This window comes from Alosa pseudoharengus, unplaced genomic scaffold, assembly GCF_046254945.1.
Source record: "Alosa pseudoharengus isolate Yale_2024_CS ecotype anadromous, Long Island Sound unplaced genomic scaffold, YU_APseudo_1.1 YU_APseudo_1.1_scf_21, whole genome shotgun sequence".
In the NCBI taxonomy this organism is placed as follows: Eukaryota; Metazoa; Chordata; class Actinopteri; order Clupeiformes; family Clupeidae; genus Alosa; species Alosa pseudoharengus.
Genome location: NW_027468674.1, coordinates 11680120 through 11705247, shown reverse-complemented (window position 1 = coordinate 11705247; position 25128 = coordinate 11680120). Strand labels below are relative to the sequence as shown.

The 25128-nt window shown below is 40.6% G+C and overlaps 1 protein-coding gene across 2 annotated transcripts in view; it reads left to right on the top strand.

The window, feature by feature from the left end:
• Positions 1-541: 541 nt before the first annotated feature.
• The window catches only part of aarsd1 (alanyl-tRNA synthetase domain containing 1), a 35751-nt gene continuing 11164 nt past the window's right edge, over positions 542-25128 (top strand). Inside the window, exons 1-5 of one of the 2 annotated variants that reach the window (XM_076297871.1) lie at positions 542-682; positions 21494-21592; positions 21712-22050; positions 24354-24632; positions 24990-25093. The gene's annotated coding sequence lies outside the window, so the exon portion shown is untranslated. The remainder of the gene's footprint in view (positions 683-21493; positions 21593-21711; positions 22051-24353; positions 24633-24989; positions 25094-25128) is intronic. The other variant, XM_076297872.1, reaches the window with a different exon arrangement.

The following is a 25128-nucleotide window of genomic DNA, read 5'->3' as shown; positions in this document are numbered from 1 at the left end:
TGAGATATGGCACTATATGTGAAAACTCTGGTTGCGGACAACACCAAAACACTGATATTGTACCATAAAATACCAATAAAATGTGTCTAAATCATGAGTAGGAGCAACCATTAAAAAAGTCTAGGCTTGTTTTTCTTTATACTAATTAGTGATGCTAAACATTATTAGAAATAATGTGTTTTTAATAGAATTACACCCTGTGGACAGAAATAGGCCCCAATTCTGGGAAATACCCTTCAATTGAGGAAACCGCTAAACTGACTCTCAGAAACTGCATCTCATTTCTTGGAATTCCAGCCTTACCAATGTTCATCCGCGGGGGACTATATAATCATTTGAACGCGTTTATCTCGTGATTTCTGCTGACTTCTATTTTGCATTCAAGTTATTTCACGGTAATCACAGACAATCTGAAATTAGGCATAGTTGTTTCAGCATTTAGCCTACTCAGCCACGTATTTTTCGGTGTGGAAGGAGACTTCGCAATGCGGTAGTATAAATGCCCTCCCTACTAGCAGTTCCCACTCACTGTAGAGCAGTATTGCACATAGTAGGTTGCCATGAGTTGTAGAATAGGCTATAAACGATAGAAACCATTTTCCTCCTTTTTTCGACCATAACATTTGTTAACTTTTGTTCATTATATCGTAGCAAAACGATATCTACCTAGATTTCTCCTAGGGTAAGCATTTTTACATTCATTTCTACTTTAGTTAACATTATGCCTTACTGCTCGTGTATGCATGGTAGGCATAATGAGCCGGTTCTTTTTAATCCGCGGTTGTCACATTTAGTAGAATCTTATAACCGGTTGTTTCGGTAACGTTATGTTAATACAGGTCTAACACTATTCGCCTGTTTGATGCATGTGATATTTGCAGCTAAATATTTGTAACGGGAGTTAAGTATCCGTATGATAGGTGAATTCAATCCTGCTCATCAGATGTAACACAAACCTTGGACAAACTGCATGTTACCTTGAAATAAACTGGTCGTCAAATGGCAGATGCTACCATTAAACCCCAAACTTTGCTGCTTCAATCCGGTCACCAATTCATGCATTGCACGGTCTTGCTGTGCCTGCAATACAATGTAACAATTTGTTTTCCAGCCGTTTAGCTAGAGGCTACATTTAGCACAAAACAATAACAATGACTAGCCTCCTGCTAATGCCCCCCTCGTGGCTCGAGAGAAAGGCGTTCCTAAAGCCACTCATTGGGTGGGTGTACGATGATTTACGAGACTACTGGAAAACAGCATAACTCGCCAATGAGTGAGCAAACAGGCAAATGCAAAACGATGTTTACCCTTTTGTCTAATAGGCATTTAATGTCAGAATTTCACCAACGGAACGCCCCCTATTACCACCAGTCCCGTGTTTCTGTCCTCTTGCGTGTATGTGTCGCTTAATATGAATTTCTAAACAAACCAAGACGGCGGATTTCTAAAGAAACGTAAGCACCCACACCATTGGTGTATATAAATTAGCTATGTACCAAAAATTACATTTTACCGTGACTCGAAGAGTTATCCAGACTTACACTCCATTTCGGTAGGTGGCGGTAATGCTTCCAAAAGTTCTGAAACTTTTTTTGAAACCGCCATTAAAAAGGAAAGAAGAAGACTCGAAGAGCTGTAACAGAGAATGTCTAATAAGTGGCTTATTAGACATTCTCTGCAAGTAGGCTACCCAAACGGGCTCTGGCTGTAACAAAGATTCACCAGAGAATGTCTAATACATGGATTTCTATGGAACGTCACGAAAACATGCGTGCGCAACCAAGAGGCAGAAAGCACCACAGAACAGCATAGAGCAATGCAAAAGAGCAAAAGAATAAAATGAGTTTTTGTGCTGAAAACTGCACCAATTCGAAATCACGATTGCTAGAGAATGTTAAATATGTTCAATATCCCTAACGGAATGCATGTCTTCGCCAAAAATGACAAAATACGATGTTATATTAATAATCCAAATGAACGTCAAACTTTGAAATATAGTCTGAAATGAGATGTTATTATCATTGAGACAACAGGGGTATACAAAAAAATCCGATTGTAGCTTACAGCAGCCGACTATTTAGGTTAAGTTTATAACGTTGTGGACGGCCACCAAGCTTCTTCTGCCTCGCGGCTGCGCGCGCATCTAGTTTTGTTGGTAAACGGGAAACCCGTGTATAAGGGGAGAACCGCCACTCTCGGGAAACTTCCTGTTTCTGAACTGGTTGCAGTTCCTTTACTGGTTCCACATGAGGGCGCTCACGAATAAGTGCAGAATAAATGGAGGTCTATGGAGCTGTACCCCTCAAATCCACTTTTCTCGAAATATAATTTTTTGCCCAGAAATTTGAATATTGCATGCGAAAGAGGGGGCAGAGAAAATACACACCGCTGAGTATTATATTTTTTGAGTCACTTATTTGTTCTAAAAAGCCTTTCAAATGCGTCAATGACGTCATTCATTACCAGAAAGCTAGTGTGTTGTGGGCAACACCGACCCAACCTGTAAGAAATCGAAAGGACGTAAGTACTCATTCATTCAACTTTTGACCTATAATCCATATTTATCTTGCAGAAACCACAATCCAGTCTTCGATTTTTCAACGACAACCAGGTGAAAGAGACACATTTAGCCGTCTAGCTCCATAGACCCCCATTGTTTTTGCACTTTATTCGTGATCGCCCCTAGCGGAACTGCAGCAGATTGCAGGTACAATGGAGTTAATAGGGAGTGATCCGGCTCTCCGTAAACAGGCTCTGGATTCACCAATGGAACGAAATGGCACTAGTTCCGGACTCCTAAATAGGCGTGTTAAAACATAAACTTTTCTCTGAATAAGCAATAATAACATATAAATATAATTTTGTATACTATTTTACAGTCATTGTTTGTGTATGATGCCAATGAAACACTCTTTCGGACATGGAATGAATCATTTCATTTTGCCCCGTTAACCGAGCTAGCTAGCTAGCTAGCTAACGTTAGTACAGTAAACGGAAAGTGAATGGGAATGTTCGCTAGCTAGCTAGCAGCTAAGAACTTTGGTTAAACTTATATATTGTTGCAAACAAACCTGAAATAACATACGTTCAGCAACTTTGTGGTAGTCTACTAGTTCTAGCAAAAAATATGTTGGGTTAGTTTATCAACCATCTCTGAGTCTAGAGCCTCTGAGAACAGGTGGCTGTGCACCAGAGCTTTGAGGAGACAGTGACAGATCACGAACAAAGCTATTTTGTTCTTTATTTGTTTTGTTGGAAAATACAATTTCAATGTCGGAATATTCGGGAGACATGTGGCTTGTAGAAAATGGGTTCAAAACTTACATCGCTGAATGTAGGGTTAAGGGCTAAGGCAGTGGTCCCCAAACTACGGCCCGCGTGCTGGATACGGCCCGCCACCTCATTTTGGGTGTCCCCCCAAAACATGTCCGTGGTATATAGCATCTGGCCCACATTAGTACAACCAGAGAATGTCTAATAGGAAGAGAATTGGCACTGTCTGGTTACTTCCGGTTTCTGGACTGGTTGCAGTTCCTCCTCAGATTCCACTTGAGGGCTATGGAGCATTACCCCTCAATATCCACTTTTCTCTGGATATAATTTTTTGAGTAGTAATTTGAATGTTGCATTCGCTAGGAGAGGCAAAGAAAATACACACTGTTGATTGTTATATTTTTTTAAGTCACGTAAGTCACGTAAGTCTTCTAAAAAGCCTTTCAAATATGTCAATGACGTCATTCATTAGCACAATGCTAGCGTGATATGGGCAACAACGACCCAACCTGTAAGAAATGAAAAGGACGTAAGTACTTGTTCATTCAACTTTAGATCTAAAATCTATATTGAACTTGCATAAACTACAATAAAATCTACGATTCTTCCACGACAAGCAGGTAAAAGATACATTTAGCCGTCTAGCTCCATAGACCCCCATTCAACCTGCACTCGCCCTCGATCACCCCCAGTGGAATTCTAATGGAACTTCAACCAATTTCGATACAATGGGGCTTAATAGGAAGTGCCAAGGCTCTCCGTAGACGGGCTCTGGTACAACATCGTCAAACTATTACCTCCGTAATTTTCCCCATCCATTCTCTATGGTGAGTCTTAACAGTACACATGTAATACGCGTTTTGCCCACTGGTGGTTGTTTTGGCGCTGTTTCCCGTTTGCCATCGTAAACGGAATGAAATGTAGGCCTACCTGCAAACAATGTAAGAGGCCTATGCTGACTGCATCAGTGCTCAAAGTATTCTAAAAGTTTATCAATTAATTGTTAATAACTAACTTAACTTCTATTCAAGTCATATTTCTGGGACTTTCTTGGATAATTATTTCTATTTTTATTCACTCGTTCAAATGTTCATACAAATTCACAATTCACAAAGTTCTCATCAGGTGAGTGAAAGTGGTCATTTCAGGTGTTTTTGCCAGCACTTCATAAAACTCTCATAGTTTGAGAACTTCAAATTATTTGTGGGATATTGCTTGTTCACAACTTGAGCTGTGTATGCAAAGACACAGAGTTCAGAGTTCACACATTTTGAATAAAATACACTTTTGGGACTCCCTGCAAATACTTTTGGCAATGCTATTTTTTTTATTAGTATTATTTCATTTGAGCTACATTTTACACTCGTATGGCACGATTGCAATATAAACACAGCTAACAATGGTATTAAATTGCAGTAGCCTATGATTAAATGTAATTTAATATTCAACTAAGGTAGACTGCTGTTGTTCACAGCACTAAGCTATTTATGGTTACTAATATACTCCGAGTCTCTGGCCCTCTCTTAGAGCCAGGCATAGTGAGCCAGGCATAGGGACCACTGGGCTAAGGGATTGGTCATATTCCGAGAAAATGTTCATTTCTCCCATAGGAATACATAGACACTGGACCTTCCGCTAGACTCTTAAATGGGCGTGACGGCTTCGAACCCCACGTCACAACGTGCCAGAAACCCTCTTATGAATCGTCTCGCTTTATCAACCGTCTCTGGCAAGGGGGAGAGCGTAGACACTATGGCGGATCTGAGGCTATATAGTAGACCAGTTCACCTAGCCATCCCACTGAAGCCCATTCAATTTGGCGCCACTTTGACATCAAATAACGTTACAGCTGAAGCGTTTTAAGCCTTTATATGAACTTTTTGTATTTTCGGAGTAATACAACATTGTGTGATTGGCGTCATAACCTCGTAACTGACTTACCGGCTGAGTAATAAACATTTTTCCGAAATCAATGCTAAAGTGACGTAATGAGCATACAACCAGAGCGGGTGAAAGCGTCGCACAGGAGCAAAATAACCGTATTCTCTGGATAAGAATGAAAGCATAAAAACATTAACTTTAAATCAATGTATAGTACATTATTATCCCCTTTTTTCTATGTTTGTTTATCCTAGGCCTGTCATTATACTATACGCAATACTATTGAACTTTAAAATGTGTGGCTTTGGGAACAATAAGTTGTGCATATTTAAAAGGGGGTAAAATGGACTCCTTATAACATATACTTTCAGAATACACATAGATAAATACCAAGTTCGCCTTTGTAGTACCAGGCAATACCAAGTCTGTACCAAGTCACTAGGCCTGCCATTGACACACACTGTTTAACCCATTCGCGCTGGATGCTGCACGACACAACATTCTATCTCCCGCCTGTTGCTGCATAGCGCAGCATTGACTCTCCCGCTGGTTGCTGCGTAGCGCAGCATGCTTTTTATTTCATGTTTCTAGGTGTACAGAGGCTTAGATATTAAGGTTTTGGTAGACGTTGACAATTCTTAGTATTTTTTTAGAAAACCCTCAGGAAATAAGGTTATTTAGTCTAGAATGCCATAGGATTCTTTAGGCGTTTTTAGCAGGCATATTAGGAGTAAATGGGTTAACTTCAAATTGTGTGGCTGTGAAAACAATAAGTTCTGCATATGTAAAAGGGGAGTGAAATGAAATCCTTATAACATGTACTTTCAGAATGTATAAAGATATCTATACCAAATTCACCTTTGTAGGTACCAGGCCATACTAACTCTTTATCAAGTCATATAAGCCTGTCATTAACCCATAGCCTACTATTGAACTAAAAATTGTATGGCTATGAAAACAAAGTTGTGCATATTTTTTTTTAAAAGGGGGGGGGGGTGAACTCTTTATATCTCTTTATATCTCAGTGTTTCCCCTAGAAAATTTTCCAGCAGCGGTGCTGTTGATCGTAGGAACCCCCCCCCAAAAAAAGAGAAAATTTTGAAGAAATGATTCCTGAAATGGTGACTTCTGGTGGATTTTGTGAAAGAAATGGACAGATTGAGTTACAAACTAGATGTACCGCGTAGCGGTACAAAATATGACCGCCGCTCAGTCCTGCACATCCATTCCGCGAAAATAAATCATATTAATGAATTTGTCTCCATCTTCTACTCCATTCCCCACTCTTGAAACTTTTGTGTATGCTTGTTTGAAATGTGTGTTTGCACACATTCCGCACACAAAGTAGCCTACTGGCGCTGCAAAGGTGAATAGATTTGTTTCTGGGCCAAAAAATCTGTAACATTGTTATAAAACCTTTAAAATCTCTAAACAATCACAAGTAGGGCAGTTCATCACAGTCCATCCATTCCACTGGACTGATGAAAGGTACACCTGTAGGCTACATTGTATTTGGGAAAAGCAGAAGGTAGCAGCATAATGTATTTATTTATTTATTATTAAACAAAACAATCCCTGTCAGTTCCATGCAGTTTTCAACAGCTATCAAGAAGAGAGGTCATGTCATGGATTTTTGTGAATGTTTCTTCTTCTACATATGCATAAGTTTAGTCATCTAGTTCAAATGATATTCAGCTTTATTGTCAATGCACAAATGAAATACCAGTAGTCTAAAACAAAATGCCGTTTTTCCCAGTGGTGCAAATAACTGACATGTCCAAAGGGCCTTCATGAAATGCGTTGCGAGACTGTTCATACACATTTTAACGGGCAAAGTTGAAGAGCTACTCTCCGTTATTGTTTGTGCAAATAATATGCTGATTCATGTTCCCTTGCATTTTGCAACCATGAGGTCAATGGTTAAGCTCAATCTTTTGACGCAATCTTTTGATTTTCACCCAGCCTAGTCCATGGTAGGCGCCCGATAGAAATATTGTTTAATTTTGCGATTGAGATATCCACGCACTGGCGCCCCCCCTGCGACGTGTTCGCCCCCCGGTTTTAGAGCTATTCTAAATGCAAAAAGGCATAGAGGGAGTTATGACAAAACCGTGACTGTTAACAAACTATAAGCTATATAAGGTAGGCCCTATGCTAGGCCTATTACACAACACAAATTGTCGCTGGGCTATGCTGGCGACCCAAATAAAATCTCCGTTGGAACCAATGGCTTACACCTTACAGTATCAAGCTGCCACCTCTTGGCGAAAAAGTTAATAGTTTTGCATATCAGTAGTAATACATTTCACGTAGCTGTGAATCACGGAAAGGGCGAATGAAGTGGACACTTCTAAACGGAACCCAACCCACTGTACAGTAGCTCAAGGTCTGTGGCTAAAGCAGCCATAATGAAAGCGTTATCATTGTTTGGATACTTCACACACACGTGTTTTTTTAATCGCATAGACTACAACTACCAAGCTGGAATCAAAGCACATCGACTCCCCTCTCACACCCTAAACACGCACTTCGAACAAACAAAAAGCGCCTCAGTCTCACGGAATAGCCATAGGCAAAACTGTATCTGACCCTTGTAACGTTGGTACTAAATCATTCATCGCAAAGAATGATTTTTGTAGCACGTGCAACAAATATGTGTAGGTACAGCCCTGCCCTGAATACATCTCAACGTGCGCTCTAAAACATCTGGTTTAAATGGAGATTGTAGATCATCACGGGATCATAGACAGGTTATCTTTCAGGTAGCCTATATATTTTCCATTAAAAACCATCACGTAGCGAACGTGTTGTGGCTAACTCACTTAGCTCCTGTTAGTAGCCTAGGTTATGGTCATAAGCAAATGAGATGACAGTCGAAAGATACAATTAGTGCTGTTATCGATTTGCTTGGTAGCTTATAAACGCATTTATGGTTTTCTACAAATACATCAATAATCAAATTGGCCTCCATCACTCAACCATGCTAACGGTAACATTATTTTACCTACGTTCTGCTATTGATAGGATTAACGTAGCCTACCTGCAGTAAAAAACAAGCATGTCCGATAAACATTCTCAGATTTATTTCGGCTTCAAGAGGAAATGGGAATTACATGTCATGCAGAAATCATCCTACCCTTAGACGTTCTCTGCGGTAAACTACTGTAGCCTACAGTCTTGTCCTTGTAGGAAGCATAGTGTCTTTCCAACCCATTTAAGATTAACTTCCAACAAAATTACGTCTCACTGCAACGATGCGCCATCTAGTGGACAAACGACTACTTATCGCCAATACTGGAAATGCAGCCATGATGATGATGATGAATATTTATTTTGGTTTTCTTTTAATCCTACTGAATTTGTAATTATGTATCGGCCGTTCTAATACCGATAGTATGTGGGTGCCTGTGTGTGTGTGTGCATGTGTATATGTGTGCACCACCATCTACAGGCCAATGAGTGTAGAGTCACTAAATGTACACATAACTTAATTTTTTAGACCCCCCCATGGATGAAATTCTACGAAACTTGGCATACCCCCAGAGAATGTCAGGTTAATCATACACATAAAATTTGGTGCAGTTCTGAACGTCTTTACTGAAGAGAGGGGCGATTAAAGCAGAATGATATTGCATTTTCATTTTTTACCGGGGGGGTGCAAATCACAAATGAGTGATTATGGGCTAAGTTGATGTGGGCCCTTGAGACCAACATACCATAAAAATTTCTTCATCCTCGGTGCCACGGTTCAGGTAGTTATTGAGGAAAAACTGCATTTTTTGGGTTTCGGGGGGCCCAGCGCGGAGGGGGAGTGGCCCCCGGGGACCAAACGAAAATTTTCCGTAAAAGTCTAGTGGGGCTACATACCCACCAAATTTCATGTGCCCTGGTGTTTCGGTGCCCCGGGTATCGTTGACCAAAATTTCAGGAAGTAGATGACGGAAAAAAAAAAAAAAAAAAAAAAAAAAAAAAAAAAAACTTTGACAATCCCTATATGACCGCTTCGCTAGCTTCGCTAGCGGCGGTCATAATTATGACATAACCATCAACACAAGTATTTACAAAGCATGATTATTGCAGTACTTGAACAGGATTATTCATGTTTTTCTTTCACCTTTTTCATTTACATTATTAGTAATTCGCCACTGTACAACGGTACACTGTAGGCCACTGTACAAACTATTACTATTTAGAATATAGTGCTGTGCATAAGTTAAGACATTTATTTATATAATAACATTTGTTTATTTACGATTCATGATACATTAAAAAATAATTAATGTCCAAAAGGCAAAAAAGACAAAAGGCAAAGTATTTTTTATTCCTCCCTTTAGTCAATTTCAGCATGGGTGTCTTAACTTTTGCACAGCACTGTATAAACTATATAGACTTCTCTTTCATGTCATTATTGGTGCTGTGCAAGTCGAATTGAGTGCCTGTCACTTTAATGCCGTGACGGCTTGCTTGATTCTCAAGGTTTTAAGCTAACTTAGCAGCGTTGTTGTGCATGGTGCATATGTGGATGAAATGAATTATGTTTCCCATGTCATTTGGTAAAATAAATGCTCAAAAACTCGAAGAAAATCTATCTTGGATTATAGCAGATAAGTGTCTTGTATCATATCTATAGTTTTGGTGAGCTCTACAGGAATTACAAACTATCTCAGATGTAAATTGTTGCGTATCCTATTACTCAAATTCAATTAAACCCACCAGTAGGCTAGCTAGACCTTAGTTTCACAGCCTAGGTATTAGCAACATGGCTTGAAATCATTGCCTGTATCAAACAAAAACGAAACAATGCGTGGAATTTATCTGGGAATAGGCTACTGAAGGTAGGGGCAGCTATCTCGCTGGCGTGTTTAATTTGGTTCCTTGGTTAACATAATGTAGGCTACATTTTCTTGCACAAAAATGCGTCTGCTAATAAACTTAAACATAAACACAAACAAGCGTGATCTCCTGTGGAATCCTGACTGCGTCTGAGAGGCGGTTAGAGCCGAAACTGTACTGTACCGTACTTTTGTCCTGTCCTCTGTCTTGCGGATGTTGCGTAGTGTCTCGCGGCACTGTCTTGCGGAAGTCGCGTACTACCTTGTGGCACTGTATTGCGGAAGTTGGCTAGTGGTATCAAAGATTCTAGACAGATCACGAACAAAGCTATTTTTTGTCTTTATTTGTTTCGTTGGAAAATACAATTTCAATGTCGGGATGTTAGGAAGACACGTGGCTTGTAGAAAGTGGGTTATTAACTTACAACGCTGAATGTAGGGCGACGTCTGGCCAATATTATTCTGCTGTAAAACATGTTTTTGTTTATCCAGCATTGTCTTGCTTAAGTTACGTTGTGCCTTGCAGAACTGTCTTGTGTAAAGGTATGTGTGCTAGGTGTGTAGCGCTGTCATGATGGTTGTCTCGTGGAAAGTTAGGTAAAACGCCAAATAAAAACACAAGTATCCGTTGTCGACCTCAGTTGCTTTGGAAATGTTTTGTTTTGTTGAAATGTTTGTTATGCCACCTAGGCCTATTAGGCTACCTTCCACCTCTTTCTGTTCTATTTGTTATTAACTTGTAGGCTAGCCTAGGCTACTTGTAACCAAGAAATATATAAATCACTTTTTACTTACAACAAATAGCCTACGTATATTAAACACTTAATGTATATTGTTGATATTCCACAAGCAGCATTAGTTCAAGTTCAAGTAGTTTATCGTCATGCACGCATAAAGGGAAATATAATTAATGAAACTCCTTGTGCCAGCAAATATTTTAAGAATAAATAATAATTGTTTAGATAATTATTATAGGCAAATGTGTAAATATTTAGGCATCTTACCAGGGGGGTATTCCAAGTACGAGGTTTAGTGACAAACCTGGGTTAGTTAACACAGAGTAGGTGGTAAACCTCCTAATAGAAGAGCTGTATGGCTTCATTCTCCTAACAAAACAATACCATAGGGCTCTTGTTGTAGGAGGTTTACCACTTACTCTGAGTTAAGTTACCCAGGTTTATCACTAAACCATGTACTTGGAATACCCCCCAGGTCTGTTAAGTCATAGGCTTGCTTAACCAAATGTTGTAGCCATCCATGGGTAGATGATCACAAAAACAGACAACTGGACAGTTTTGGAGAACACATTTTAATTCTAAACATAAGAACAAAAAACCTTTTAAACAAAAAAGCTTTGTAAATCTAAATACGGAAAACCTTGCATGGTTCAGTTTTCTCTCAGAACAAAATACACCATAAACTTAACACCAAAAAAAATCAAATTTCCCCAGTACACACATATAGTAACAAGTTTTAAATACCTTGGTGTCCACATTACTGAAGACTTAACATGGACTGTTAACACTCAATATGTTCTGAAGAAGTCCAGACAACGACTCTACTTCCTTCGTCAGCTAAGGAAATTTAAAGTTTCTACATCCATCATGAAGGCCTTCTACACTTCAGCGGTTGAGAGTGTTCTAACTGGTAGCATCATCACCTGGTATGGGAACTCCACAGTTAGAGATTGTAGTACTCTGCAGAGAGTAGTGCGCTCAGCTGAACGTACAATAAGAACTCAACTCCCTGCTCTACAAGATATCTATTCCAGAAGAGTACTCCTAAGAGCCCAAAAGATTCTGAAGGACTCTTCTCATCCTAACAATGGATTATTCCTACCACTGAAATCAAGAAGACGCCTATGTAGTCACAAAGCCAGAACTGAGAGACTTAGGAGAAGTTTTTATCCCCAGGCCATCCGAACTCTGAACTCACACTATACTGACTTTGCACACATTCACTCCTCAGCACTCTCAAACATTTCCCAACTCTGAACTCACACTATACTGACTTTGCACTCATTCACTACTCAGCACTCATGACCCCCCCACCCCCCACACACACCTACAAGACTTTTAGCACTTTTACATCCCTCTCCCTAAGCTACAGACCTTTTATTTATTTTATTTATTTTACAAACACACACACACACACACACACATATCTGACTTTCTCCAACTTTTGCATATCTCCATAGAACTTTTTATTATTATTTTTGTTTTTTCCTCCATCTACCCATGTCCTTGATTGCCTAGCCTTTCTGCCCCCCCACCCCCCACCCCACCCCCATCCCCAACACACACACTTACATCATCACTGTCATCACTTCACATACATACAGCACACTGCTTGCTACAGTAAGCCTCCTCTACATACTTGCTGCACACTGCCCCCCCCCCCCCCCACACACACACACACACCTACAAGACTTTTAGCACTTTTACATCCCTCTCCCTATGCTACAGACCTTTTATTTATTTTCTTATTTCATCACACGTCAAAACACACACACACACACACACACACACATATCTGACTTTCTCCAACTTTTGCACATCTCCATTGAACTTTTTATTTATTATTTTTGATTTCTCCTCCATCTACCCATGTCCTTGATTGCCTAGCCTTCTGCCCCTGAACTCCCATCTCCCCTGTCATCCCCCCAGAAGGTTTAGCCTTCTGCCCCCCCCACCCCCACCCCACCCCCATTCCCAACACACACACTTACATCATCACTGTCATCACTTCACATACATACAGCACACTGCTTGCTACAGTAAGCCTCCTCTACATACTTGCTGCACACTGCCCCCCCCCCCCCCCTACATACACAGCACACTGTCTTCAGGATCTTCTCCAACACACATCCTCTACATACTTACAGCACACTTCCCCCACCTACCCACACACACACTACACACACACACACACACACAGTCACTGCTCCACTCCCCTCCCGCCCACACACATATCTTCACTGTCATCACTCACATACATCATACATACAGTACTCTGCTTGCAATAGTAAGTCCCTGCCCCCCCCCTACATACACAGCACATTATTTCATCAGGAAGCTTCTCCAATACACATCCCCAACATACTTACAGCACACTGCCCACACACACACTACACACACACACACACACACAGTCACTGCTCCACTCCCCTCCCGCCCACACACACATCTTCACTGTCATCACTCACATACATCATACATACAGTACTCTGCTTGCAATAGTAAGTCCCTGCCCCCCCCCCCCCCCCCCTACATACACAGCACATTATTTCATCAGGAAGCTTCTCCAACACACATCCCCAACATACTTACAGCACACTGCCCCCCCCCCCCCCCCCAATACACAGCACATTGTCTCATGAGGAAGCTTCTCCAACACACATATTGCACACTGCCCTCTCCCCACATACACAGCACACTATCCCATCTCCCCTGTCATCCCCCCAACACACACACCAAGACCCCTGGCAGTTGGGTTAGCCCCTTGAGCCGTGGATCTGCCCAAGGTTTCTTCCTTTGTTTTTCCTTGCCCCTGTTGCTCTTGGGTGCTCCTTGTTGGTGCCCCCCACCCAATCCCAATCCTCCCCCACCTTTTTTATGCAGCCCTTGCCACTTAATCTACTAAACCCCTCTTCTACTGCACTTTTTACCCCCCCCCCCCCCCATAAATGCACAAATAGGCTGACACCAGACATAATTTCACTGCATTTCTTACTTCCAGTAACTATATGCATGTGACAATAAACTTCCTTGTATCCTTGTATCCTTGTATCCTTGTAAATAATGAAATGAAGATAATAAATTGAAATCCAATAAGACATAAATAAATAAATAAACAACTAATACATTAAAAAAGAATGTATAAATACAGAAAAAAACAGCAATGCTTGTTACTCCAATGCCGGATGCATGGACATGAACCTCTCCAGAAACCTGCAGAAACCCTCGTGGTTCGTGACAATGTTAATGGAAACCTTCAAATGCAAACAGATTTCAAATTGGAAATAGCATGAGAATGTAGTGACAATATGCATGTTTGGTATGGTTTGGTTTATTTATTCTGGAGAAACCACACTGATCATAATATGACATGGCTTTTATATTCACATTTCCTTACCTCAGGCATCATTACGTCGAGCACAAGGTCAACATCTATGATATCTTCATCACAGATTATGGCAGTCTGTATCATTTTTGCCAGTTTCCTGGACTAATTGGGGCCACAAAAGAGAAATAAATCTTAGAACAAAAACTTTTTGCATTACTAATTGTATGTTTACTTAAAATAGTTGTTATTCATAACCAGTGCATTATTACTACATAAACTGTACAGTGTATTCATATCAATCAGTTTTCTATGCAATCTAATGCTTTTCGGATGTCATCTTCAAATTCCTTATTTGACAGTTACTGTTTATAAGTTTGGAGATGTACTGTTTTGCAGCGACATGCAATGCCGACTCCACAACTGTTGCACTTTCCAACCAGTTGGTGTAATAGATTGCCCACTATGAATCAGTGACAATAACTGAAAGACAAACAATCCAAATAGATGACTGATTTAGAAATTTAAACTAGGTAGCATTTTAACCTTTTAAGTTATATAACCACATCATTACCACACTTATGGTGAGTTTCATCACAGTTGAATAATTTTGTATACACCTGATGGTGTGTGCACAACTTCTATCAATGTAAATACAAAAAAAAGTAAAAATAAAAATCAGGTTGTCACATTAATACCATCCAATCAGTTGAGCCAATTAGAAGCCAATTATTATGACATTATCAATCATTTGTTATTTAAAATGTGCAAAATTGGAAATGTCCTTGTTTGAGGTATCTTGTCAAGTTACCATAGCACTGAAATATTTCACAGGTCAGAGAACATAGACACATTTAAAGTCTAGAAAAAAAACCTGTAAAACAGAAAAAAGAAAGGAAAATATCAAACTCAAGTGTTGCAATATAAACTTGTGAATTCAAGTCCTTCTGCTGTCCTTGTGTGAGCAAAGGAGTGTGTGTAACCTTAGCTAGTCGTGTTTCCTCAGTTGATGCCTTTGAGCACAACTAACTTCTCAGACAGTGTTGCATTCAGACTATTTTTTATATATATAAAATATTTTTTATATAGTTGTTATGGGGCCTGTTAATCATTCCAGCTTGACCATGCAAGGGTGCCACAAACAGACAGAGACAGACATTTCGTGCTTTACAGTATAGATAGTTAGATAGATGTCATCACAGTGTTTCACAGAAAGTATTTTAAAGTATTTTGAAAATACAAAAATACGCAACACTGAAGTATTTTGATACAAAATACGAAGGCATTTTCATTATCTCAATAAAATACAAATGACAAAATAGTATTTTGTATTTGAAATACATATTTTAAACACATGTATTAGAAATACTGCCCATCCCTGCCCATGCCCATGGCCCAATCAGTGGAAACTGACATAAAGATTTGCTCTGCCCCAAGTGTGGCCAAAACGCCGTAAAATGACTTATTGTTTTGTTATGCAAGGAAAACAAACTCACCAAGACCAAGGAGATGGTTGTTGTGGACTTCCATAAACAAGCACTTATGTTATGTTATATTGTATTTATTTATTATTCACTATAGTACTTGGTCTGCACTGAGACCTGAGTTGATATTTTGTTATCTTCATACAAATAAAGCATCTATCTGTCTGTCTGTCTGTCTGTCTGTCGGCCCAGGTGTGGGTGTTATTGTTTATCAAAGTGTTGGCTGAGGGTTGCCTGGGTCCCTGGGCATGCACTGGCCCACACACTAACTGATCTGACTGAGTGTTGGCTGAATGCCAGCTGTGCTTGAACATTACTTGATAACAAAACACAAATCCAGAGCTACTACTTTAAAGCACAAGTCATCTTTATTAAAAATTCTAACAAACAACTTTAAAACTTAAAAAGTCATAAAGCAAAAAAGGATTTTTACATGTACAATTTTATGTAAAACAATTAATAAGCTTTATATTTTATCTAAAACAAAACAAATAAAAAGATACATACATACATACATACATACACACACACACACACACACACACACACACACACACACAATGATTCAAAGACATAAATGATTCTACATAATAATAATTATAATAATTATTATAATAATTATAAATATAATTAATTATAGCACCTTTCATTCACAGAATGCAGCTCAAAGTGGTTCACATTTGGAACATTTGTCATTGGTGTCACAGGACAGTGGCTTGGTGTCACAGGACAGTAGCTAACTGTCTCAGGACAGTGTCTGGATGTTACAGGACAGTCATAGGTGTCACGGGACAGTGTCTGGGTGTTACAGGACAGTCATAGGTGTCACGGGACAGTGTCTAGGTGTCACAGGACAGTCATAGGTGTCACGAGACAGTGTCTGGGTGTTACAGGACAGTCATGGGTGTCACGGGACAGTGTCTAACTGTCTCGGGACAGTGTCTGGGTGTTACAGGACAGTGGCTAACTGTCCCAGGACAGTGTCTGGGTGTCACAGGACAGTCATAGGTGTCACGGGACAGTGTCTGGGTGTTACAGGACAGTCATGAGTGTCACCGGACAGTGTCTAGGTGTCACAGGACAGTGTCTGGGTGTTACAGGACAGTCATGGGTGTCACGGGACAGTGTCTGGATGTTACAGGACAGTCATGAGTGTCACCGGACAGTGTCTAGGTGTCACAGGACAGTGTCTGGGTGTTACAGGACAGTCATGGGTGTCACGGGACAGTGTCTAACTGTCTCGAGACAGTGTCTGGGTGTTACAGGACAGTGGCTAACTGTCTCGGGACAGTGTCTGGGTGTCACAAGACAGTCATAGGTGTCACGGGACAGTGTCTGGGTGTTACAGGACAGTGTCTGGGTGTTACAGGACAGTCATGGGTGTCACGGGACAGTGTCTAACTGTCTCGGGACAGTGTCTGGATGTTACAGGACAGTCATAGGTGTCACAGGACAGTCATAGGTGTCACGGGACAGTGTCTGGGTGTTACAGGACAGTGTCTGGGTGTTACAGGACAGTCATGGGTGTCACGGGACAGTGTCTGGGTGTTACAGGACAGTGTCTGGATGTTACAGGACAGTCATAGGTGTCACAGGACAGTCATAGGTGTCACAGGACAGTGCCTGGGTGTTACAGGACAGTCATGGGTGTCACGGGACAGTGTCTAACTGTCTCGGGACAGTGTCTGGATGTTACAGGACAGTCATAGGTGTCACGGGACAGTATCTAGGTGTCACAGGACAGTCATAGGTGTCACAGGACAGTGCCTGGGTGTTACAGGACAGTCATGGGTGTCACGGGACAGTGTCTAACTGTCTCGGGACAGTGTCTGGGTGTTACAGGACAGTCATGGGTGTCACAGGACAGTGTCTAACTGTCTCGGGACAGTGTCTAGGTGTCACAGGACAGTCATGAGTGTCTCGGGACAGTGTCTGGGTGTCTCGGGACAGTATCTGGGTGTCACAGGACAGTGTCTGGGTGTCCCGGGACAGTGTCTGGGTGTTACAGGACAGTCATGGGTGTCACAGGACAGTCATGGGTGTCACAGGACAGTGGCTAACTGTCCCGGGACAGTGTCTGGGTGTCTCGGGACAGTGTCTAACTGTCTCGGGACACTACTCAGGACAGTACTAACAGGACAGGACATTTTTTGCTGTTACTGCTACTGCTGCGTCTTCAACGTTAGCCTACTATTATTTGTTGACATGAAACCTGAACGAACGGCAGCTGTTCCTGAAGTTCACTTGCGTCTATTTATTTATTTTTTTTTTTAATTAGGCAACTTTTTTTTGCAGTGGCGCTTGATGCGCCGCTGATGAATACATTGTAGGGAAAACACTGTATCTCTTTATATTATGTATACTTTCAGAATATGTTTATACCAAGTTCGCCTTTGTAGTAACAGGCCATACTAACTCTGTATGGAGTCATATACTATAGGCCTCTCATTGACACATACTGTTGAACTTCAAATTGTGTGGCTGTGAAAACAATAAGTTCTGCATATGTAAAAGGGGGGTGAAATGAAATCCTTATAACATGTACTTTCAGAATATACATTAATATTTATACCAAGTTCGACATTGTAGGTACCAGGCCATATTAACTCTGTACCGAGTCATATACTATAGGCCTGCCATTGACACACACTGTTGAACTTCAAATTGCCTAAGCATTATTCCAGCTGCGCTAAGGTTTTGACAAGCACCACAATTTTGCCTACCATGTTGTAGCCCATCTGAAATAACTCCAAGCTTTGCTATGTTCCCTCCATTTTTTCGTTGTTTTCAAAAAACGCTTTATATCCATGATAGCCTTGAAGTCTTTAGTTAGTGAATTAGCTTAAATCAGCTTATTATGTGCTGTTAACTAGCAACCATAGATAGTAAAAGAAAGCAAGTATGGCTACATTTTCTGTAGTTGCTGCGTCCATTCATTGTTATCCTCTCTCCTGCTCAAACAAATGTTGTGCGTGCATTAAGTTGATGATGACGTGTTTTCAAACTCTACAGAAAATATTGTAAATAGCCTACGGTCATGCAGTTAATGGGATACTGTGCAGAGTTGGAAAGTTAGGTCAACTTGAAAACTGTTTCTCGTTGTTGAGTTGCCTGATGGTAAGGAGCCCTTGCTTGGCCGCCTGTGCTGCGCAACGCACACTTCGCTCCAGGCAGTAAGCAATGTGTTGATTGGCTCTACAGAAAGGCCGTAAAATTAGGGTCAAAAGTCCGTAAGCATTGTATCTCAGTTTCACGCTCATACTTTCAGTGTTGCGCAGGAAAGCATCGCGTAGGAGATTCACACACACGTACAAAGTATTTGTGCAGGTACATATTTTTTCCACACGTGTACAAAATATTTTTACAGATCCGCATTTTCCCCCCACATATGTACAAAACATTTCTACAGATACACATTTCTTTCACACAAGTACGTAATATTTCTACAGGTACATAATTTTTTCACACATGTACAAAATATTTCTACAGGTACGAAATGTCTTTGCACATTCAGAACTCCTTTTGCACAGCTGCAAAACTTTATTACACATGTGAACATCTTTACACAACCTCTCAAAAGTAATGACCCTATTTTGACTCCATAGTAGTAGCTTACACCTGCAGGAGCCCTTGGCCGCCTGTGCTGCGCAATGCACACTTCGCTCCTCATCTATACAACACAGTTCCCATTTCTGCAAACCATACATAATTACAAGGAAAAATATTACCACACGAGGGAAATCAGTGTGGTGTCCATTAAGATGTGGAAAAAATAGGCATAAATCTGTACACATTTCCACGAATCACGGATGTGTTGATGACATAAATTAGGAAATATTAGAGGACTTAGGGAGACGTGATGTTGAACTGCATGCCGATGCCATTTAACACAAATGCCCTAGCTGCAGCACTGGAGAGAAGAGCTTATCTGACAGAAGATATATATGCATTGTCTATAGAGAGGTAATGTTAGATTGCATTACAAAAATATCACCATGCATTCATAACCTCATGATTCAGTGAGAGTAATCCCAAAACATCGGAAAGTACTTTATGTCTTTGTGACAATTCTGTCTTACATTTTGTCAAGAGGAAAAATCAATAGCTACCTGTTCCCAAATGAACAGTGCTTTTAGTGCTGTGAACGCTCCCGGCTGCGCCTGGCAAATCCGCCATCATAATAGCAATCAGCTATGGAACAAGCGTGCCTGTTGTTAAAGGGAATGTGAGATGAGCTCTGATTGGTTTATTGCATGTTACGCCAAAACCACACCCATGAGTAATGTAGCTACTTCAGACCACCCCATTTTAGATTTGCGTCAGGTGCAACAGTCATTTACCGACGCGCAGCAGATGGGTCTTGTTCCGCCCTGAAGGGACTTATTTCCTAGCCTATTTGTTACCATTCATCGTGGCATTTGCTGAGAAACATAGTTCGCAACAACACACGTTGAACTTGAATCAAACATTCTTTAGAACACAGCTGATCGCTTCACTTCACTGTGTGCTGAGTGTGTTTCACTAATTCACAGATTGGGATAAATGCAGAGACTAAATTTCCCTCACGGGATCAAAAAGAGTATATATACTTATACTTATACTGAAGTAGAATCACAAACATAGTTGCCATTGACAGCGGTAATAATATGTTTGCTGCGAATATGAAAATATTTTACCGTAGAACTTTGGGAAAACCCATTCAAGTCAATGGAGCGTTCTACTTGCCTTGTGAAGAGATCATTAAAATAGAGCCCTCTGACTGGAAATCAGACAAGTGTCTGTGATTGCCTGCAAATGTTGCCCATAGACAATAAAGGTGCTGCCCCTACCAATATGGCGGCCGCGTTTACGATGCCACCTGATAGAACTCTACAGTCAATGCGGTATCTAGCTTTCTAATATCTATGCCATAGACTATATACAGTCTATGGGTTGTACCAGAGAATGTCTAATAGGAAGAGAATTGGCACTGTCTGGTTACTTCCAGTTTCTGGACTGGTTACAGTTCCTCCTCAGATTTCACGTGAGGGTGCTCGCAGGCCAGTGCAGAATGCATGGAGGTCTATGGAGCTGTACCCCTCAATATCCACTTTTCTCTGGATATATTTTTTTGTCTAGTAATTTGAATGTTGCATCTCCGAAATCTGGCGCTAGTTAGCCGATGCTACCAACAGGTTTTCAATGGGGGTGCCTCGGGCATCTGGCTAGCCATGCAAATAAATTACTGTTTTACACCATTTACGAGGCTCAAAGTAGCTCCACACTTTATTGGTAGACTTCAGAGGGCCATGACATTTAAAACGAGACATTGAGAACTTTGAAAAAGCACTGGTAGTTTATTTACAAGACTATTTATACAGACAGTACCTTCAGGAAGTTTACCGTTCGCCGCCATCTTGAATTTAGTCAAGATAAGTCGAGCGACGAGTATAAATAGAATGAACAGGTATGATAAGGGATCAGATTCCAAAAATAATTCTGTGGCAATGCATGGATTCCAGTTGTTGCTACTGGAAGCAACTGGAATCCATCTGGTGGCCATGAAATATTTAATGTCAAATGTTTGTGAGGCGCCCTTGAAAATCTTGTTGGTCTGATCATGACATTCGACGAGTGCGGTGAGAACCTGCAAAGCTGTCAGCGTCGCTTTTGTCCAGCCCCTTCACGATAGACTTCTGAATATCACAATGAGAAAACGTATGGTGATGGTGCTAAGAGATGAAAAGCTTTGGTATGTTTGGTAAACGCCTGTCTTTCAGGTAATATTGCAATCTTTAGGGGTGGATGAAGAACTTCAGTGAAGGCATAACCTACTGTAGCATTGTGCTGATAAAAGTCAGGTTGGCTGTTCGAAGTTGGGCTTATGAAATATGAACATCCATGGAAGAGGACTGGAAAACAGTGAAACGTTTATTTTTTGATTCTGCGGCACCTGTAATGCTCTTTTGTTTGCTTTCACAGATTTGGTGAACTTTATCTTGACCTCATTCATTTCACTAAATGGGAAAGAGATGCAAAACATAATAATTGGCCTCTGCCTCATGCTGGCCTCTCTGCAATGTAAGAATACAAGATTTTAATTATTTTCCCCTTTAGTAGGTTAAAACGGAGTCATGTGAAATTTGGATGGTCACAGTCCCTTACCAATTATGTTCAATTATTGTTTTGTTTTTTTCCAGTCTATTCATCTGATGCCAACAACACATTTGATGCAGCACTCCATGACGAGGTCATTTTGTTTTGGAACCTTTCATTTAAGTTGGACCCCGAAAGTAATTTAGTTGTGCACATCCAGAAAAGTGAAGAATCTTCAGTGGACGTTATTCGTTTAGATCAAGAAGGACTAAAAGTATTCCCAAACTTCGTTGGAAGAGTTCAGCTACTGCAAAATGGTTTCCCAAATAAGGTTGTTGCTCTAAAGATGGACAACGTCAGCATCCCAGACACTGGAGCATACAAGTGTTTTGCATCGATGCCTCTCTATATAGATCAGGGGCTGTGTCATTTGAAAGTTCGAGGTTAGTTATATCTACTCTACACAATACTTTTGCCGCCTTTTATATGGCAGTGTAGTGGTAATGCTTTGAGAAACTAATTAATGAGACTTACAGAGGAAACCAAGAAGTAAAGTCATTGCGGAGTGAAATACATTATTGAGATTTTCTAGACTTGAGAGGGAAAAACCTGTGCTAATTCTATGCTTGTGACCTATAATGTGTGTGTGGGTCAGACACAAGCCCCAAACAGGAGAGGAGTTATTGTAGTTTAGATTGTTTGATCCACAATGACCAAGTTCATTCATTCATTCATTCAACCTTTATTTATTCTCGGAGGGTTATTGAGGGAAGCCCTCATTTTCAATGAAGCTGAGATTACAGAAACACTACAGATAACAAAAAGACAAACGATGCCGGACGGAGCGGCGTAGTCGCCAGCGTTACCCGCGACATCAAGACAAACAAACACATTTACAAAATAACAATTGACGCACAAGACAAAAGATGCCTGATGGAGCGGCGTAATCGCCAGCGTACCCGAGACACCTAACGGTAGACATACAAGACAGACAACAAACAAAAATGAACAAGTAATAAAATACATAAATAAATAAGAAATTAAAATAAAGAAAAGTCCGTGTTAACTTAATCCAACTCTAGCTGTGTAATCGCTAGGGCAGAACATTGGTAGATGAGATGGCTTGTAGTTGACACGACAGAGCCAGTTGGCCTACGCTCTGGTGAGACGCGCTCATCAGACCATCGCTGTTGACAGGCACCAGGAAGATAAGTTGAGGAAGTTGACGGAGTTGATTGAATATGTGGTTTTACAGGGTTCCCACAGGTCATGGAATTTCTGGAATATAATGGAATCTATTCCAGACATGGAAAGTCGAGGAATTATTATTTTTGGGGCAAAGTCAGGGAATTTTTGTGGCAGAAGTTAAAATGTTCTTGCCAAAATACAATAATAAAATTTCCATGCTGCATTGGTGTTTATCTGGTTATTAGCTCTTTCCATTACCACTTGCTTGAGCGGTTGTGGTTATTTTTTTTTTATTTTTGTTATAGCCTGGTTAGCACCAGACATTTGAAATTGAGATTGGGTCTGGGCAAGCTTCATTCACCTCCCATTTCCAAGGGGGCGTCACAGGATAGGATACATCCCAGGTCTAAGATTCTGTAACACTATTCGGCTGCTCTGAAATAGTTGGTTAGTAATTTCAATGTACTATTCATAGTAGGTCATAGAAATTCAGGGTTTTTTTGTTAGGGGAAAATCACCGAATTTTACATTTGACTTGATTGGGAACCCTGGTTTGAAGTGATAGAGGCACCTTTAAAGCTTTGTTTAGGATTAACACCCAAGTGACTGCTTTGGAATTTGATTCAAAGGTTTTACACTGCATAAACCATGGGAGTGGGTTGGGATACTGCTTTGTTTGTTATAATAATGCATTTATTTTCGTTTATGAAAACCTAGAGTTGTGAATTGTAAAGTCCCATTTGATTTATAGGTGCCTGGTCTATTCATTGTTGCTTGTGGGCCATGGCCAACTAAGCGTGCCAGATCACGTCCTGCTTCGGAAGCTAAAGTTGTGGGTTCGATTCCCAGCTGCCACCCTTGAGCCCTTGAGCAAGGCACTTCACCCCAAGTTGCTCTGGGGAAACTGGCCCTTGTAATAGTTGCCATACAGTGCCTATAAAAAGTCTTCAGACCCATGCTAAAGTTGACTAAAAAGAGGAATAAAAAAAGCATCTTTTGTAAATGTTAATGTATTAATTAAAAAAATGAGGAAAAATCCAACCTTTAAGGACACCAATTTTCTTTGTGAATGAATAATGTATCGTAAATAAATAAATGTTCTTCATTAAAATACAGGGTGCATAAGTATTCATACCCCTATGCACTCTATGCAAGTCGCTTTGTATTCAAGCGTCACACAAATAAATAAATAAATAATAATAGGAGACAGCCCATTGGGCTCTGTTTTGAAAAACTCATGAACCTTTTTTCAGTACAGTTGTGTTTATAGCGTTGCTGGTTCACAAAGGTCTTCACTGTACCAATGAGGCTTCAGGTAATTGGCGAATCAATAGGCTGGAAAGCCAGAGGTTCATTTGGCATCACTAGATTACAAGATTTTTTTTGGGCTGGAGAAGACAGAATCTTGCCGCCATACATACATACATACAGACAAACCTGCACCTTCCCAAGACGTGTCATAGAATCAGCAGGACTAGAGCACCATATAATTATCTGCTTTTGAAACTATTATGGACTTTAATTCACTGCTCGCTGTGTGTTCTCCCACTTTCTACAGCCCCATGGAACCCAGTCCAGAAAAGCAATGTCTCCATCGGCAATGGAGTATACACTCTTCGCTGTGAGGCGGAAGGGTATCCACTAGGTCATTTTACTTGGACAGATGGACATGGGAAGAAATTAACTGACCAGGCTAAGCTCAAAACCAGCATTACCTCAGAGCAGCTTATTCACATCAACAGCCAGTTGAATGTCACCGTCTCCACCAGTAGCAACTACACGTGCACTTTCATGGACGACAGAGGAGTTTCTCAGGCTGCCACCTTTGTCTTTCCTGGTATGATATAAAGTATGAAATGTTATCACAGTATAAAAGTGTTTAAGCAATATGGCACTAGTGAGAGTAGCACTGGTAAAGGATATCCCCTTGGCTGTAAGTTGCAGGTCATCACAGCTGTGGAGATATCTTTTACAGTGCAATATGTGGAGTGAGAATTAGCAGTTAAGAGGCCAAGTGGGGATGTCCTGGGATATCGGCACTTGAGGAACGCTTCTTGTCCCATAAGATATTAATAAGTAGTTTGACTCTGATCTAACTGTTATCCAATATAAAATATCATCACAATTAATGTTATTACATACTTTTTAATGACTCATAAATGACACATCGATGCATGCTTATTATTTTTTATAGACAAGGACGAGTCAAGACATCACTATTGGCTGATCCTTTATATACTAGGTGGAGTGGTGGTGGTGGTGCTGCTGGTGTTGGTTATTTTAATCATGAAACATCAGGTAAGTCATAGAGATGGAAGATCTTCCATCTCTAT